This window comes from Castor canadensis, chromosome 6, assembly GCF_047511655.1.
Source record: "Castor canadensis chromosome 6, mCasCan1.hap1v2, whole genome shotgun sequence".
NCBI classification, from domain to species: domain Eukaryota; kingdom Metazoa; phylum Chordata; class Mammalia; order Rodentia; family Castoridae; genus Castor; species Castor canadensis.
Window position 1 is genome coordinate 109,612,849 of NC_133391.1, and position 15,769 is coordinate 109,628,617.

General features: G+C 36.0%; 1 protein-coding gene and 1 pseudogene across 4 annotated transcripts in view; both read right to left on the reverse strand.

Moving 5' to 3' along the window:
- Window positions 1-15,769, reverse strand: part of Xrcc4 (X-ray repair cross complementing 4) — a 270,348-nt gene that overhangs the window by 14,587 nt on the left and 239,992 nt on the right. The gene's annotated exons all lie outside the window — the stretch shown is intronic.
- LOC141423912 (derlin-2-like) lies at window positions 9,232-11,479 on the reverse strand (annotated as a pseudogene).

Consider the following 15,769-nt stretch of genomic DNA (forward strand, 5'->3'; position numbering starts at 1 on the left):
GGGGGCAGGGGGCAGAAATGACCCAAGCCTTGTATGCACATATGAATAATAAAAGCAAATTTAAAAAAGAGCAATGAGCCCCCCCCAAAAAAATAAATGGCAAGGAATATGAAGATGTATGCACCTGTAATTCAGGAATTCCCCTATTCAGGAGAAACATGCTCAGGAGAAACCTTTGCATATGTGCGTCAGGATATATGCACACAGACTTATATGCATTGTTTATAATAGTGAAAAACTAAAAACTACCTAAATGTCCACAGGAAAATGGGTATGTTAATTATAGCAGTACACACGAATGAATCTCAAACATAATGCTGAGCAGAAGAGCAAGACATAAAATAATGCACACAGTAAGATTCTATTTATTTAATGCTCAAAAACATGGAAAACTGACAATATTAATCTTGAACAATGGTGTGTGTGCATGCAGTATGGATCATTTATCTGCATATGTCTGTACATATAGTTCTAGGTCTTATCTTCTCTATCCAGAAGATAGTTCTGGATGTTTTTAGCTCCTCCACTACAATGGTCTCAGACTTTGGTTATTGTGAAGATGGTGACACAGAAGAGTAGGTTTAGTAATAGGCACAAAGAGTTCAAGTTTAGACATAATGAGTACATCTGAAGCCAGTAGGGTATCTCTTCAAGATAGATTTTGAGTAGGTAAGTAATTATATATAGATAGAGTTCAGGAAAAATGTCTGGAGTAAATGTACAGAGATGGTAGACAGTACCACATTACTATTCACTAAAGGCAAATGAGTGGTTTGAAGAGATGAGCCAGAGAATAGTCTATCAAAGAAAATAGGTTTAGTATTATAAACAGTGGAGATTAAAATTGAAGGGGCAGAAAGCTTCCGAGATATGGAGTAAAATGAGATTTAAAAATGAAAGATTCAAGGAAGATGAAGAGAATCAATGGGGAGTTCTGTAACAGAAGGCAAGAAGAGCCTATTTTATTTTGTATGCCCATGGCTTGTGCTGCTTCCACTTGGCACAATGCTGGCACCATACAACTTGGACTGTTGGATCTGTAGGCATACCTTAGGTAAATTATTTCATCCATTACTAAGTAAGCATCTGGAGTTGAGAAGAATAATCTGGAGGATACTGCTATGCTCACAATTTATAACAGACAAGAACAGGCAATGTTACGCGTCATAGCAAAACTGTACCAAATGTTCAACTCCTGCCAAGTCACCAAGATAGGGCATTCTGAGGGAGCTGTTTCTCTTATTTTAAAATACAGAAGTGTATATAGCACAACTTTGTATTACTGAAAACTACTCTGGCATTTTCCAACCCCATCTCTGCCTTTGTCCTGGGACTTATCAAAAAGCTCAGCCATGGAAGAGGGAGGATAAGAGGTAGGGTTAGGACAGTGTACTAGATGAGAATCAGACCTGTGCATTGGCTGGGACAGGCATTATTTGGTAATAACAAAAGCCAAATATTAGCCAAGTATGGTGGTACACACCAATTATCCTAGCACTTGAGGGGTTGAGGCAGGAGGTTTGAGGTCAGCCTGGACAACATATAGACCCAATCTCAAAAATCAAAACAAAACAAAATATCTAGTGATTTGATTTTAGAATGTATAAAACTAAATCTTCATCAAAATAACCTAAAAAAAATCCCCTGCAATAAACAACAACAACAAAAACTCCTCTGTTGAACCAGTATCTTAGGCACTGGCTGCTATTAAGTAACTAGATAGCTATCATATTGACCTTAGCAGGGTCCCCATTATGGAATAAACTTAATTATAGAAACATCTTTTAAATGAGAAAAGTTTTAAATAATGTACTTAAAGAGTTGACATCACTGAAGTTTCCAGTGAATTTTCACATTGACCATTAGTATTTTCAAAAATATTTGATCTTAGAATAAATGGCAAAACTAGCCTACAAATTTCTAGTTGACCTTATAAAAACTAAAAGCATCTTCTAAATAAATTAACAGATTGAAGCCATCAGGATCCAGTAAAACCAGTGTTGCACACTGTCTGGAATTCACTGTGTCTAGACGTCATTTCACTGGCCAGAGAAAGTGAAAGAGGAGAAGTTTACTCTTTCCTTCTGGCAACCGAAGTGAAAAATAAAAGAAACTACATTACTTATTGTCAATTAAATTACTAAAGATTTATTCTAATAAATTTGACCTTGCTGAATCAAGAATAAGAAGATCATGAGATAGCCTTCTGAAATAAGTGATTTTTAAATAAAATAAGGAAAGAAGAATAATGAAGAGTAAATACATTTAATGCTAAAAAATGCTCTTACAAGCTTTATAGATATTGGGAAAGGATGTCTAAAATTTTCCTGTAAAATACATATAGTATGGATTTGAAAATAATATTATCTAGTTCACAGTAATTCAAATTTTAAATCATCCATTAAGATAAATATATCCATAATCCATAAAGATGCCAGCCACTTATGCAGAAATTTCTTAACACTAATTTGGAAGATTTTTGTCACTCTTGCTGTACTTTACTCAGACAAATAACACTGTCCTGGTAATTCATTAGATAATCAATACTAAAGTCTATGTACATGCTTTAAAAATTAATGTGTCAAATATCATATATTAAACTCTACTTTGTTCTGCATTCACGGTTAAGTTTTGAAATGGTATAGGTGACATTTTATATTGTTCATTTATGCCTGTAAAAGTAGAAAACTGTCCCCTTGGTAGAAAGTTGTTCCATCCAATTTTAAGACGGGTCAGGTGATCTGAGAGCTTGCTGCTGCTTGGTGTTACAAATGAAGCCTCACTTACTGGCCTTGAAGCTTCTCGGGTGTGTATGGGGAGGCTCTGCTTTATCTGACCTTACACAATATTTGGTACCCATTTGTTCCATTGATTGCATGTATTAATTAATGAAAAACAACTGACTAAATAAAGAAATAGTGTTAATAAGAAGGCTCAATAAAGTTAAACAACCTTGCCCAAAGCCACACAGCAGTAAGTATGGGAGTGAGCAGGTAGGCATGTTGGTAGAGGAGCCAGTGTTAGCCTAGGTTTCTCTCACTCCAAAACCCATCCTGTTTATGCTACATGAGTGTATGGGGGCCACTGATTTGTGTTTTTACCCTGGAGGATGCTTCCTTTTCTCAGAAAGACAGCTTGAATGTGTGTAGCATGTCTCAAAAACTAGTTTCGTGAGAAGTTCTCTGAAAAATAAGATCTGTGTTATAAAAAGCTAGAAAATATCTTTTCCTCTAACTAAGTCTCTAACTGATTCATGTGCATTTTATACGTTAAAAGCTATGAGGAGTTCTTCCATAAATAAACCTGTTAATTAAACTTTTAGGTAAAGTGAAAACAAGGTATAGAAGACTGTGTGGATATACATTATATACATATGTGTGTATACGCATGTGCATCCACACATCCACACACACTTACACACATGCTTGTGTGTATAGAATAGCTCTGGAAGGATGGGGTCTGAGCTCAGGGCCTACACCTTGAGCCACTACACCAGCCCTTTTTTGTGATGGTTTTTTTCGAGATAGAGTCTTGAGAAATATTTGCTGAACTATTTGTCTGGGCTGGCTTCAAACCAGTGATCCTCCTGTAGTGTAACTTTTGATAGATATTTTCCTGAACTGGTGGGATTTAAAAAAAAACCTTATACATAAATTATACTTTAAAAAGTGCTTTAAGAAAAAAGGGCCGTGTTTAACATAAGTTTTATATATGAACATGGCACCAAATGCTTCTTTTCTCAATCTCACAACCATCATTACCCCAAGAAACTAGTGTCTCTGAAGTGGGCTGCATGACTTGCTTCCCTAAGAATATAACATCTACTAGCATGAGCCCCAAAACTCAGAAGACAGAACTCTACTTTTAGCCAACTCCACTTAAAGAGAAGTAGAAAACACATGGGCAGAGTATTATCAGCCATGGAGGTTAGTGACTTTTAATGAATGTGGGCCAAGAATGATAGTTTCATCAATATGTGGAAGAGCTTTTTAGTTTCTTATGGCTGCTGCAATAAATTATCACAATGTATGCTTTAAAACAAAATTTATCATCTTATTATTCTGGAGGCTGGAGGCTGACAGACATCTCTTGGCTAAAATCAATGTGGTTGGCATGTTATTCTCTGGAGGCTGTAGTGGAGAAGCTGCTTCCTAGTGTCCCAACTTCTAACAGTCCTCTTCTTTCGTATCTTCAAATCCAGTAATGGCAGGTGTGGTTCTCACACCAAGTCACTTTGACACTGCTTCTCTCTGACACTTAAGGACCTTTGTGATTACCTTGGACTCAGCTGGATAACTCATGATAATTTCACTATTTTAAGATCAGCTGATTTGCAGCCTCAATGAATTTGCAACCTTAATTTCCCTTTCCATGTGATCTAACCTATTCTTAGATTCTAGGGATTAAGAGGACTTTGGGGGAAGGGCATTATTCTGCCTCCCATTCCAGTTTTAACTTCGTTAGGACTCAATTGTTATTCTAACCTACCAGATTAAATTTATTTCTTAGCCAGGTGCCAGTGGCTCATGCCTGTAATTCTAGTTGTTCAGGAGTTAGAAATAGGAGGATTGTGGTTTGAAGCCAGACCAGATAGACAGTTCACGAGACCCTATCTTGAAAAAACCCTTCATGAAAAGGCTAGTAGAGTGGCTCAAGGTGAAGACCCTGAGTTCAAGTCCCAGTACTGTAAATATATATATATATATAATTTCTTGAAAACTGAATAGAGAAACAGAGGAATAAGTGCAGGACATGCAAGGCCCAGAGCTAAAAGAAACACCTAAGGTGGTTGGAAGAGGCATCTGCCAGGTCCAAGTAGTATGATCCAATGGTCAAAAACATGCACATTGGGTAGTCTACAGAGATTAGTGGAACCAGAATCATTGAGACAAGTTGGTGACTACTATCATCCATCTCCAACCCATCCATTATGCATTGAGTACCTACCATGGGTCAGGGACTGAACCAAATAGCTGGGATTTTAAAAAAGAACAAGCAAGCAATATCAGGCATGAACAACATGAGCTTCTCAACGCCCCATAAATACACAGTTATAGTGGCTCTTGCCTATAAAATAACAAAGCAGAGCACCGTGTTTCACTACAACAGTTCTAAAAAGTAGGGCTGTTAAAGCACCATTATTAGAACATAACGACTGTGACCTATGCTGCCAGTCCCACAGGGTCACAAGCTTAAAGGGCTTCATACTTGGTGTAATATTCTGCTGAAAATTTCCCTAGGCTTTTCATGAAATGAGTAACTGCAATGATTCTGCAGCCTGAACTATAAAAGAAGAAAAAACTACTTTGTAACATTATCAATATCAAATAACTTTTATATAAAACAAATATCATATAACTGACACATTAACTTTGAAAAAAATCTATGGAACTATTTCTTTATGAAGTGTTATAATTCAACTTGATATTATCAGTAAATATATAGAGAGTCATCGCTCAAATTCTGGGAGATGTTTTGTCTTTCTTAAACAAATACAACAGAAAGGGAGCACAGCATGGGAGGAAAGCAGATGGAAATGAGCTATAGAATACTGTGGCTTTTGATTTTGAAATAAAAAGGTTGAACTTTTCAGTTGATGTTTAAAATATAACCAAACTGTAAATAAAACCAAAATGTATAGGGAGGCAGAACACTTTTAAAATAGATCTCTGTACTGAGCAGTGAGCAGCAATAATTCACGGTGCAGATGAGGTAGTACAAACCATGGAGGGTGTAGTCTTGGAATTACTGAGAACAACCCAGTCAACTTTCCTGTCCCCTGGAAAAGTCTTTTACATATACAGTATTATGGTTATTTTATTTATTTATTTTTGGTGGGACTGGGGTTTGAACTCAGGGATTCATGCTTCCAAAGCAGGAGTTCTACTGCTTGAGCCATACCTCTAGTCACATTTATAGTTAATTATGATGCCAATAAAAGTTTATGTGTCACTACTATTAAAATTTAATTTATCACACTAGAAATATGTGAAGTAATCTTGAGTGTTACTTAAAAAAGGTCATCAAATTCATTCAGTTGACTAAAGTTCTGTTATATTCACATAACTATATTATCTAAGTGTACTATGTACATTTTCTCACTGTGAAATCTTTATGCCTACATGTATTAATATTTTCAAGATTTTATAATGAATATTTTATTTTATTATATTTTATTTTAAAGAACCTGAGGAAGTATAACATATGCTTCCATTAGGACACTGACCAATACAATGTGATCTCATATCTTTAAATAACTTCAATCAGTGGCTTAAGAAAAACATAAAAATGAGGTTAATTATAATTCTCCAAAATTCACAATGGAGGAACATTTACATGCCACTCAGAAACATAAAAATTTACCAAAATCAGTTGTTTGTAAAATGCATTGGTTTAATTTGCTACGATGCAGGCTTGGCTGTAGCATTTAATTACTATGCCTTGAACATACAAATTCATAAATAAGTGATTTAACAATGCAAGCACCTATTGTTATTTTATAGGTTTTATTTTGCTATTACTACATATTTCAGTCTTGATTTGTTATCTGAACTATGTAATCATTATTCTCCTTGTTTTTCAATTCTCTTTCAGCTCATTTTCCCTTTTCTCCCCCCAATACTGGGGATTGACCCAGGGCCTAGCACTTGCTAGGTTGGTGCTCTACCACTTGAACCAAGCCCCCCAGAGCTCTGGCTTTAGTTTTTTTTTTCAGATAGGATCTTCCAATTTTGCCCTGGCTGGACAGCCTTAGACTGTGATTTTCTTACCTCCACCTCCTTATAGCACTGTATACTGCAATCTAGCCTTCAGCTCATTTTCCATACTGCTATGAATTAGTCACCTTTCTACAAGACAATTCTGATTATTACTTTCCACTCCTACAAGGTTTTAGTTAAAACTCTCTTAGCATAGCAAAACAAAACAAACAAACAAACAAAAACCCAAAACAAAACACTCTGCATAATTTTCAGCTTCATGTCTATCATTCTGGTTCTTACTATCCTGTGCTATGCCATGCCAAACTTCTCATGCACCAAGCACACTTTCTCTTAGTCTCCCTAATTTTCTACGTAGTTTCCTTTGCTTTTGAACTCTTCTTATTACAGTGGTGATAGCTTATTTCTGTTCCATAGTGTCATGGGCTTTGCTGTGAATATTGGAAAACTGTGAGTGACACAAGGCTGGAAGCCATCTAAATGTCCATTCACTTATTTCTAGTGCTTGGGTTGGAAGACCTCAAAGGCTGGATTTGGCTTCTAGAGTCTATGGCATGGCTTCGTTGGAACATGGCAACCTCCAGTAGCCGTGTTAATAAAAGCATGAGGCTCTAAGCACAGGGTTACCTTTTCTGGTGCAGCCTCTGTGAATCACACAGCATCGCTTGTGCATCCACATACATTTAAGAGGAGGGGCACAGAAACCCCCTCTCATTGGAAGAAGTGTCAATCACAGATTTTAATTCTGCATATCTTTGATTCTATACTGCACACAACTTGACATGGACTACAATTTAGAATCATCATTTCAGAATTTGACACATTCCTTTGAATAAAGAACTGAATCTTAATTGAATAAATTGACTTTTATTGAGGGTATTTTGCCTTTTTTTCTTTTAGAGTGTGAAAAAAAACTATCACTACTTTCATATGTGACTCACACAGAATAAAATAATTCTAGATCAGAAAGGGAGCAATAAAGACCTTTTAGACTCTAAAGTTGATACAGGAAAGAGTATGAACTACTCTGGAGTTAGTAGGTATAGGTAAGAACTTTCTCAACGAAACCCCAGCAGCACAGCAACTAAGAGATAGCATTTATCAATGGGACCTCATAAAACTAAAAAGCTTCTGTTCATCAAAAGAAATGGTCTCTAAACTGAAGAGAACACCCACAGAGTGGGAGAAAATATTTGCCAGCTACACATCAGACAAAGGAATGATAACCAGAATATATAGGGAACTTAAAAAACTAAATTCTCCCAAAACTAATGAACCAATAAAGAAATGGGCAAGTGAACTAAACAGAACTTTCTCAAAAGAAGAAATTCAAATGGCCAAAAAACACATGAAAAAATGCTCACCTTCCCTAGCAATAAAGGAAATGCAAATTAAAACCACACTAAGATTCCACCTCACCCCTGTTAGAATAGCCATCATTAGCAACACCACCAACAACAGGTGTTGGCAAGGATGCAGGGAAAAAGGAACCCTCTTACACTGTTGGTGGGAATGTACACTAGTACAACCACTCTGGAAAAAAATTTGGAGGCTACTTAAAAAGCTAGACATTGGTCTACCATTTGCTCCAGCAATACCACTCTTGGGGATATACCCAAAAGACTGTGACACAGGTTACTTCAGAGGCACCTGCACACCCATATTTATTGCGGCACTATTCACAATAGCCAAGTTATGGAAACAGCCAAGATGCCCCACCACTGACGAATGGATTAAGAAAATGTGGTATCTAAACACAATGGAATTTTATGCAGCCATGAAGAACGAAATGTTATCATTTGCTGGTAAATGGATGGAATTGGAGAACGTCATTCTGAGTGAGGTTAGCCTGGCCCAAAAGACCAAAAATCGTATGTTCTCCCTCATATGTGGACATTAGATCAAGGGCAACACAACAAGGGGATTGGACTTTGAGCACATGATAAAAGTGAGAGCACACAAGGGAGATATGAGGATAGGTAAGACACCTACAAAATTAGTTAGCATTTGTTGTCCTTAACGCAGAGAAACTAAAGCAGATACCTTAAAAGCAACTGAGGCCAATAGGAAAAGGGGACCAGGAACTAGAGAAAAGGTGAGATCAAAAAGAATTAACCTAGAAGGTAACACATACACACACAGGAAATTAATGTGAGTCAACTCCCTGTATAGCTATCCTTATCTCAACCAGCAAAAACCCTTGTGCCTTCCTATTATGGCTTATACTTTCTCTACAACAAAATTAGAGATAAGGGCAAAATAGTTTCTGCTGGGTGTTGAGGGGGTGGGGGGGAGAGGGAGGGGGCAAAGTGGGTGGTAAGGGAGGGGGTGGGGGCAGGGGGGAGAAATAACCCAACCCTTGTATGCACATATGAATAAAAAAAAAAAGATGTGAAAGATAGTCCATGTACTTTATATACTTGTATGAAAATAAAACAAAGAAACATGTTGAAAAAAAAAAAGACCTTTTAGAAATGCCATCACATCAGAAAGATTTAAGCTGCACCTATGATTTATCAAGGAAATTTTAATTTCTGATAACTATTTCTGGCCAGGAGTTTGCTCATTTTGTATTATGGGTTAACTTATTTGTTTTTCTAAGTAGTTTTGGAATTTATCTATATATATGTTTAGAAGTTCACATTAACACCATTAGCTCAGTTGTACCCTACTTTACCAGAATGTTTGGGATAGGAAATTTGTGATTAAATGAATGGTCTATCAGTCTTCATTGCAAAACAGTCTCACTAGCAAATGCTGGCCATCTTCTAAGTATACACACTCAAAAGCCAGCCAGTGTAACACTCTAAGTAGTTGAATTTTCTCTAACATTTCATTAAACAATAATAATAACAGCAATTACTATTATCACTAAGGCTCTAGGAATGAAAGTCAATCTAAACCTCTTCTATCAGCTGTTATAAAATAAGGCAACTAAGTCACCATACTTTTCATATCAATGCAAGTAAGTCAAAGCAGAAATAAAATCTGCTCCATACATTTTTTATTCTGGAAATATACCCCTGATAGCAACAGGGAATTATTATCATCAATCCCACAATAAATAACCAATCAAGAAGGAGAATCAGATTTCAAAAATTAGAATTTAATCAGTAGAAATTAAAATGCTAAACCAAGAAATTCTAACAATTGTTTGGAATTAGAAAAACTATTATCCATAAATTCACATGCAATCCCAAAAGAAAACCATGAAAACTGAACAAGCTATAAACATGCATGGAAAATATTTACCCGAATACTAAAGTCAGATCATAATTTTCCTTTACATATATATAATTTCCACATATCCTTCAAAAATTTACCAGGCCTCTACAGAAGAAACAAAACAACTTAAATTCTAATTCTTTCAAATAGCTGCCTTAAGTGCATTCTCTTAGTATTTTATATAAAAATAGGTCCATTTGTCATATTGTAAAAGAAAACAGATGTTTGGTATTTTCTATTGTATCACCAAACACTTCTCTAGACCTGAGAAAATTGGAAGTGACTACAAAAAACACTTTAAGCAACCCATTTGTAAGAACTGAGGTTTCCAGAAGACAGGAACCATGTTTGTATATTTGTACTTTTTCACATATAGAAGACTGGCAACTGAAGAATTGGTTTTATTTTTAAGTTTGTCTTTAAACTTAAACTCAGGACACATCTTTCAGAAATTTTATGAATAACACATTTCCAACCATTTCACAAACATGAAATAGTTTGTCTATGATACAGACGAACTATTAGAAAGTATAATCATAAGAACTTAATAGGTAAGAACCTATTTTTTATATATCCTTTTTTTTTCAGTGAAAGAGAAATGGAATTAAGTTTTATTTTGTCCTCTCTGAAACTTCCATTTACCTCATGGTCTCATCTATCAAATAACAGGAAGAAAAAGCCCTGCCTTTTGCCACACAATTCAAGTACTCATGTACTTGGTAGGGGAAGCAGGATATGTTTCTTTAGTTTGTTGGCTCCAAGAGATTATTACACTTTCAGTACCCGTATAAAAAGGAACCACTGGCCAAACTGCTGGAAATGTCTTCTGGATTAGTCAGTGTACCATTTCATGAAGTGCTTCTGGAGTTAAAATCTGTCAAGCTGACAAAGTTTTGCAACAAAGGATAAAAGAATCCCAATGACTATTTCACTGAGTCTGGTTTTATCTCCAAGGCGCTGGTCCTCACCCCAGGAGAAGCCTCCGGTTCTCTCTTCAGGTAGTGGAGAGAAGATTTGGGTCATCATCTGTGCATTAAAAATAGTCCTCATAATAGATGGTGTTTCCAGAATTCTTATTCTGCCATGCTGATTGGGAAATGCATCTCCCGAGAAAAAATATATGTGTCCAACTATAATACCCAAAGGTCCGCAATGATTGAAATCCCCAACAAGGAAAAGCCCATGAGCACCAAGGGCAGAAGTGGGGCCTGGAAGTTGAGAAGGCCAAAGCAGTTCATGCCTACATATGGATTTCTTTGGCTCCACACACAGAAAAGCATTATTGTAAAGGCCTGGCCTAAGAAAAAGCTAACAAACCAAAAAGAGAAAAATGTTAAATAAAAAAATTGAATCCAACTGGTCCAAAAAATAAGAAATTTGTGATTAACCTCCATATTTGAAAGTGCTTAAAAATAATTCAGGATTGAAGTACAAATGAAAAGGTGTGATCAATTCCAACTGCACAGCAGCGGTGGTGTGGACACGCTGATCGGTGGGACCTGCAGATACTCCAGCCCCAGGCTCCCTCCCACCATCTTCCCGCTGCAGCCTGCCCCTCCCAACTTCCCCTTCCCCCAGTATGCCCAGGAGGCTTGTTTATATTTTCTTTACTTCACTATTTCTCATTATCAGGCACTATACTATGCTCTGAGATGCAAAGATTTTTAAAAAATCTTTTATATTTGAAAATCTCACAATCTAGTTGAGCAGGGCTGGCAGAGTAGCTCAAGTGGTAGAGTACCTGCCTAGCAAGTGGGAGGCCCTGAGTTCAAACTCCAGACTGTCAATCTCTCTCTCTCTCTCTCTCTCTCTCTCTCTCTCTCTACTATTAAAACATGCTATGGTGTCATTTGTACAAACTACTGATTTGTAGTACAGCTCCCAAGAGACTAGCATATGTGTTTTTTCACTACTTGAAAGTTAAATGAATTTTTAATATGCAAGTTCTATGATGTGATTTTTACCACAGGAAGATTAATATACTACACAGATAAAAAGAAGTTGATAGGAATAAACTACTACAGTGTCTGTCCATGAAAACCTGGAGAAAAAGTATTAAATACTGTGAGAATGAATCAAGTATTTGTTGAAATACTTACACAGTACCAAATTAGAAAAGTGGTTAAAAAATGTTTAGGTTTCTCTTTGAAGATTACTACTCCCCCCACCCCTTGTCAGTCACAAAAGTTCTGATGCTACATCAGGTGTGGACCTTAAAAATATCCAACTGAGTAAAATTTTTATGCAGTTTTCTTGGTGAATTTAGATTAGGTCATCTGATAAGTGTTTTTAATCTACTATACAAGCATATGGGACAAACTCTTTCTTAAAAGTGAAATAACTGGTTATTATTAATTTGAAAGTAAGGCATGCAGAAGCTTTCCCCAAGATTCAGAAACAGCGCCTACAAAATTTTGAGCTGAGTATGAAGAGAATAAATAAGCAGACTGAAAAACAAAGGTAGCTTATGCATTGAAAACTTTTTAATCACATTGATTTTGTTTTTCTTTTTTGCAGAACTAGGGATTGAACCCAGGGCCTTGTGCCTGGAGGGCAAGCACTCTACTACTTGAGCTAGGTTGTGAGCCATTTTTTGGTATTATTTTTGAGATGGGGGTCTCTGTAATGCTAACTCTGAGCTGGACTCAGATTGGCTATCCTCCTGCCTCCAACTCCTGAAGATCTGGGATTACAGCCCTGTACCATGGTGCCCAGCTATCATATTGATATTTCAATTCAAGTGTACATGATTCTGCTTTGAGGTCACTTTGTAACATGTAGAAAAGAGTAACTTAAGAGGGAAAAGATGATTTTTTATTACTTTTCTCTGTGCAAATAGGAAATTAGAAGTTTTAGATCTTTAGATCTTTGCACACAGCCTGTGGCTTCCCTCCATGCTTTTTTGTTTGTTTTGCTCCATTTTTGCTTTTTAGTTCAATGTTCAAAGTACTATTAAATGTCAATTTATAACTGTTCATCTGTCACTAACATTTATTACACATTCTTCGTTTGCCAAGCACTGTGCTGAGCTTCTTATCCATGTGATAATCACAGCAACACGGACGTCTTCTGGTCTCTATTTTGCAGATGAGAATAAAACCTTAAATACAGTAATGACTCACCAAGGCCTCACAACTTGCAAATTGGCCAAAAAGAACTGAGCCCAGGTCTGTCTGCCTCCTCCACACTCTTACCCAATGACTCCTTCCCTGTAGCCTCAAATGTCTTTCATTATTATGTGTGCAGATTCTAACTACTTTGGAAGTCTCAGCTAAAATGCTGTCTTCATGAAATATGCCTTGAACTCTGCCTCTTTAAAAATCTCATGTACCCATCACTAGAGAATTATTCTAACATAAAATGATATAATTTTGCTCAAAACAACATGATATAACTTGAAAGTGGGACCATGTATAGCAAGTACCTCTTAAAGTACAAAAGGTGTTTACAAATCATAAATGCTATTTTTTTCTTAATGTCATTACATTACTATCTTGATTGACAAATATTTAGCAAGCACTCAAAAGAGAATTATGCTTTACTGGATGCTGTCTGCATAATATGAAGTTGACATGTCACTGCCTTCTTTTGAGTTTACAATCTAAACCAGATGCCATAGTATAAACGAATATAAAAAATATAAAGGTGCCAGCATACGTTTATTCATTGATTGAAATACATTGCATGAAATATTTATATTATATTCTAGTCACAGTATAAGGGGTGTGTGTGTGTGTGTGTGTTTGTGCATGTGTAAGACTGAAATGTTCACATTTGGGAAGAGCTGAGGAAAGGATTTTCAAATGCAAGTCTTGTCTGTATAAAACGTTAACAGCTCACATCTGTACAACTAGGGCTTTATTAGAAGAATACAGATGTCAATCACCACAGAATAACCACTGTACACATGTGAACCAGATGCTTTAATGTAAAATAACCCAGGGTGTTTCACAGATGAATCACTGAAAATGTAACTACACATCAGTCCTACTTTATTAGTAACAGGTCCACTTATGAGGAAGCCATATGGTACCATCCATCCAGAAGTAGTAGAAAAAATATATATTGTTACTTTGAGATGCTGAAATATAAACTTTTTTTTTTGGCAGTCCTGGGGTTTGAACCCAGGGCCTCACCCTTACTAGGCTCCACTGCTTGAGCCACTTTACCAGCCCTACACTCTTCTTATGCTGTTTTGCTCTATTATCTCTGTGAAAAAGTAAGTGATGATTATATGTTTTCAGTCAAATATCTTTGTGATGGGTGTTATTGCTGTTTATTAGCAAAGGATATGCCAACAAAGCTTACCTTATATCAACTTTTCCCCCAAAAGGATGTTATTTCACCAGAAGAGAAAATATCTAGTGGTCATACAACTCTTATCTACTTAATAATAAATGACTATCTGGGTAAAAATTCTTTTATGATGTTTCAGAATGTGAGCTTAGTATCAACCTTATGAAAATATTGCATTTAGTTTAAATGTTGAGTCAATATATGTATGGATTTAAAGATAAACAAAGCCCACGTAAAAGCTGTCAAGAAGCATCTATGTTTTATAACACTGATCCTTAGAGCTGCAAGGGTCACTAGTCTGTGTTTCATAAAGGTGTCTACCTATTTACATAATCATTTTGCTTGTTTTCTTCATGTGCCAGAGCACCATGAAGAAAAAGAAAATGGCAAATAGAAATGGAACTCTTTATTTAACAGCAAAGCCTTTTAGAGAACTTTGATTTTCTTCTTCAAAGAGATTATTTAAAACAAAGAGAATCAGCACACCAAAGTCTATTTGTTTGGAGGACTTCAGATAGGAAAGGAGGGCACACAGCATCAAACATGTCAAACACTGCTGGTAACAATCCCTGTTGTACTTTGATGGTGAGGGATGTACAATTTTTTTATAGTAAAAGTGATAGTAAAGTTTATTAGGAAATAAGTATACTTTCAATAGACTGAAAGCAGATCATCTCTAGAGTGAGAATGAGATGAAAAAGTACAATTTTAAATGTCCTGAATAACTAAGACCTATGAAACACAGTACCAACCTATATTTTAATGTGTCAGCCCTGTATTTTCTTTTGTCTACTGTTGGATTACGTTAGTCAAAAAAACGAACTGACAGGTGGATCTTGCTTTATCTTTCCTCTTTCTATCCAGCCTTAAAATAGTTTCTTGATAGCATTAAAAGGGAAAATCCATTTTGTTGTAAATCACTCCTCGATGATTTCAAATATTTAAAAGTATTTGATATATACACTATACATATAACATATACATAATTTAGAAAACATAATAATAAAATAAATTCCTATAATTCAACCACTTAGCTTTTTATTTTTTTGGTGGTCCTGGGGTTTGAACTCAGTGCCTTTAGCTTGCTAAGCAGGTGCTCTACAGCTTGAGCCGTTCTGCCAGCCCTCAACCACGTAACTTACAACCCCACACTTGCCATTGTGGTTATATCACATTTGTCACCCTGCCTCCCACAGAGGTATGACCCTATCCTGTATTATGTGTTAATCACCCTTGCCTTAAATGAAGTTATATTATGTCTATACATATTCCTAAATCTTGTATAAATGTAGCCATCTTTTTGAGTATTATAAAAATAGTCACATGGTGGCCAACTTTTTGTGACTTGTTTCTTTCACTCAACATAATTCATCTATCTCCTTAATTTTCAATGTTTCCTAACATTACATTGTCTGATTATAGTTCCATTAGTGGTATATAAAAGTTCCAGCTGACCAATTTCTTACCAACACTTGATATTATCAAAACTTCAAATTTTTGTTGAATAGTTTAAAATAATCTTTTTTGTA